Source organism: Ornithorhynchus anatinus, chromosome X1 (genome assembly GCF_004115215.2).
Source record: "Ornithorhynchus anatinus isolate Pmale09 chromosome X1, mOrnAna1.pri.v4, whole genome shotgun sequence".
In the NCBI taxonomy this organism is placed as follows: domain Eukaryota; kingdom Metazoa; phylum Chordata; class Mammalia; order Monotremata; family Ornithorhynchidae; genus Ornithorhynchus; species Ornithorhynchus anatinus.
In genome coordinates this window covers 18581686-18586011 of record NC_041749.1, presented here as the reverse complement: position 1 = coordinate 18586011, position 4326 = coordinate 18581686, and the positions used below count along the sequence as shown (strand labels likewise).

Here is a 4326-nt window from a genome sequence, read left to right as displayed (position 1 = left end):
TTGGACTAAATTGTTCTGAACCACGATCAGGGTGGCCCTGTGGGGAATTTCAAGACAAAGGAAAAACAGATTTCTCTCTGGGTTACATGAAATTTTGCCCAGTGATAAAGAAACAGGCGTGAAAAAAATGGAGCTAAGGTGATTTGAATAGACTTATTATTCTCTCTCTACTTTCACAGTTTAATGAACAAGTGAGTGAATCATCATCCAATTTCCAATCCTTTTTCCAATTCTTATTCCCTGAGACATTTCTCTTAAAAGAAGAAAGTGAGCTAAATGAAGTCAAAAGGTATGTAAGAAAGGATTTGGATATTTCCTAGCTTTCATTTAGTTACTGAATCCAGTGAATTAATTCAAAAGTTTAGTTTTACCTACTTCTGCCGAAACAGTTACAAAAAATAATTCTTTCAATCGTATTTATTGAGTACTTACTGTGTGCAGGCCCCTCTCAGGGTCGCACCTGGAGAGTTTCCAGTACTCTATCAGTCTCGGCTATGGGAGGGAGAGGCAGAGGCCTACCTATTCCATTTCTAGCTTGGCCAGTGGCTAGCGAGTGGAAGGCAATCGGCTACAAGTCAAAACTCACCCGTGCTGGGCAGCAGTGGCATGGGAGAGAGTCGAGGGTGGAGACTCGAATTTATGGCATGGAAGGAGGGATGGTAAACCACTTCCGTATTTTTACCAAGAAAAGTCTCCGTATCCATTACCAGAAGGATTGCGGATGGAGAGCGGGACGTTCTGGGAGAGATGTGTCCACGGTGTCTCCGTGGGTGGGAAACAACTCGACGGCATGAGACAAGACCGTGTGTACGGCACTGAGCTACGTGCTTGGAGGAGAACCATTAATATGGGACTTAAGTAGGGATACTCAATTTTCTCAATATGAGCTTTTGATAACGTAAGCCAATACTCTATCAATCTAATACAGCACAGTCAACTAAGTGCTAAGTGCCAAAACCACTTCGTATCTTATGCTGTGTTCATGGCCTATCGCAGAAGCAGCATGGTTTAGTAGATAGAGCACGGGCCTGGGAGTCAGACGGTCATGGGTTCTAATCCCACTTCCACCACGTCTGCTGTGTGACTTGCTAACTTTCAAGGGCTCTAATTCCGGCTCCGCCACTTGTCCGCCGTGTGACTTCAAGTCACTTCATTTCTCTGGGCCTCAGTTACCTCATCTGTAAAATGGGGACCGCGAGCCCCACATGGGACAGGGACTGTGACCAACCCAATTTGCTTGTATCCACCCCCGCGCGTAGTACAGTGCCTGGCAAATAGTAAGCCCTTAACAAATACCCGAATTATTATTATTATTTCAGTTTAGTCTTCTGCCCACTAGCCTCTCGACTTCTCAATTTAAAAGGGTCTCACTGATTTTCAGACCTGAGCTATCGACTGTTGGCTCCACCTGAAGGCTAAGGAAATTTACGCTTGAAGAGACGGGTTCATTGGAATCCAATCGCTCGGCATTGTTAATCAGAGGGAACGTGGAAATCTCCAAGGGTCATCATGTGAGGACAAGGATGAGACTATAAAGCGGTCTGATTCATAGTAAGCGCTTAATGTGTGCAGAGCACTGTACTAAGCTTTTGGGAGAGTGCAGTATGAAAATAAACCCATACATTCCCTGCCCACAGATGATCTTAAGGCTGTTTTTAGGACGTCAGTGCTATTTTCCTCGAGAATTCAAGCTGTTTTTTTCCACTGCAAAAAGGTCCCCGTCAGAGAGGTTGGGGAAGAATTCATTATTTACATTTATTTGGCAGTTATTGAGAAATAGGGATTAAGCCTCAATGCTGGTCAAGATTTTGGCCTGTAGAGAGCTTGTCTTTTTTTTGACGCCTAAGTGTAATCAGAGCTGGAAGTAAAGCCAGAGAGAGATTCACTGAGTTTGGTGGTGGTGGTAAGTGAAATCGATATTACTCTACATTTAAAATATTCATGAGGCTCTTCAGAAAAATCTACCTAATCTAGGAGCATTAGCTGATGTAAGTGGAGAAGCAGCAGGGCCCGGTGGAAAGTCACTGGCCTGGGCGTCAGAGCACCTGGGTTCTAATCATGGCTCTGCAACTTGCCTGCTGTGTGTCCTTGGGCAAGTTACCTAACTTCTCTGGATCTCAGTTTCGTCACCTGTGAAATGGGGAATAACACACTTCTTCTCCCTCCTTCTAAGACTGTAAGTCCCGTGTGGGACAGGGAACTGTGTCTAATATTATATCATGTCTAGTATCTGGAGCTCAGTACAGTTCTTGGCATAAGGTAAGTGTTTAAGCCCCCTTTCCCTCAGTTCCCCCTTCTTTCCGCATCATCTCGACTCGGTCCCTTTGCTCTTCCCCTCCACTCCCCACCCCACAGCACTTATGTATACATGTATATATCCATATATCTATAATTCTATTTATTTATATCGATGCCTGTTTACTTGTTTTCATGTCTGTCTCTCCACCTCTAGACCGTAAGCCCTCCCCCCTTCTAGACTTTGAGCCTGTTGTTGGGTAGGGATTAACTCTATCTGTTGCTGAATTGTACTTTGCAAGCGCTTAATACAGAGCTCTGCACACAGCAAGCGCTCAATAAATACGACTGAATGAGTGAATGAACTGTCTCTATTGCTGAATTATACTTTCCAAGCGCTTAGTACAGTGCTCTGCAGGCAGTAAGTGCTCAATAAATACGAGTGAATGAACAAACGAATACTTAATAAAAATCACAATTATTACTATTATGGTATATGGTGGGGAATTGTGACAAAATGTTACCTCATCAGTAAAATGGGGATTAAGCCCGTGAGCCTCATATGGGATGTGGACAGTGTCCAATCTGATTACCTTGTATCTACCCCAGCGCTCAGTACAGTGTCTGGCACATAGTAAGCACATAGCAAATACTGTTAAAAAATGATGTAACTTTCTGTGAGCTTCACTGGAACTTCTTCATGGAACCATTGCTCTGGGGACAAGTTTCAGAGGCAATTTTCTAGAAGTAATTTTACCTTCATCTCTCCAAAAAAAGCCCCACACTGAAAGCTACAGGGTCCCTCCGTCTTTTGTTGGGACAATCATTATCTGCAATTCATTCAGTGTCTGTTTTCCTGAGAACTTAAAGCACTTTCAATTATACCATCCCAGTGAATGGTCACAAAATCTTCGTGTGTTCCGCAATGGCTGTCGTTCCCTTATTGTTATACAGATGGAGAAACTGAGGCCCAGGTCAATCATTGACTCATGGCCACACAGATATTGGCAGCAAGACAAATGACTCCTGACTGCGCCACGGTTCAGTCCGTGAGCTTAATGGAAATCAGGCAGCAGATTTTCACCCACGTTCCTCCTGCTTTCTCTTTCTTCCCTAGTTTCCCTTGCCCTTTCTTATCTTTCCTTTCCCTTTTCCTCCCTTCTGTCTTTCCTAGCCTTTATCAACTGTTGTAGTGTACTCTCCCGAGTACTTAATACAATACTCTGCACACACAATAAGTACTTAATAAATATGATTGATTGATTTTAGGCATTATCATTTTCTTATGCACCCTGGAGACACCAAGACCCAGAGAGAGGGAAGTGTCCAGGGGCCCCAAGAAGTCAGTGGAGTGGAGTCCCTCTAGGCTGTAAGCCCGCTATGGGCAAAGATTGTCTCTCTTTATTGCTGTATCGTGCTTTCCAAGTGCTTAGTACAGTGCCCTGCACACCGTAAGTGCTCAATAAATATGATTGAATGAATGAATGGAGGTGGGGTTGTTCCCAGTTCTCCTGACTCTCAGCCTCACCAAACCACAATGTCTTCCTAGTCTACACGAACACCCATTACTGGGATTTAGGTGTCTGCTTTCTTCAGAGGCCCCCTAGGCAGGGTAGCAATTATGGTGACGATTAAGTTTTTTTACCAGAATAAATATTTCCATGAAACCCTCAAAAGGGATCAGTCATGGATGTCTTTCCTAAATCCTTCCCATATTTTCTTCCTCTCGCCCCGCCTCACCTTCACAGAAGTAGTCTCCACACTTCAATTCCCACTCCTTCCCTTGCTTTTTCCCATGCAGTTTGAAACATTCCCCTCTCTTATTTATCTACCCCATCCTCCCTGCCCCCCTCATACTACTCTCCCAATCCTGTTTTGAAATATCTTCTGAGAAAACAAGTCCCACTCACAAAGAGAGGCTTGTTTAAAGGAGCGCTAAAGACAGAGTCCGCAAGACAAACCCAGGGGAGGCCTACTTAAAACTTGCCTCAGTGAATGCGGTTAGGCTTTGAACAGGGCTATTCTTAGACTGCCCTATTGTTTTGCAATTTTCTAGCAAATCTAGAGGCCTAACCAAGCCCTCCCCACCCC

At 44.2% G+C, this 4326-nt stretch overlaps 1 non-coding gene across 1 annotated transcript; it reads left to right on the top strand.

Annotated features, from left to right (window-relative positions):
- The first annotated feature begins 442 nt into the window (after window positions 1–442).
- On the top strand, window positions 443–576 carry LOC114806991. Its single transcript, XR_003755044.1, has one exon. It is a non-coding gene; the product is annotated as a small nucleolar RNA SNORA7 (small nucleolar RNA).
- The last annotated feature ends 3750 nt before the right edge of the window (window positions 577–4326 follow it).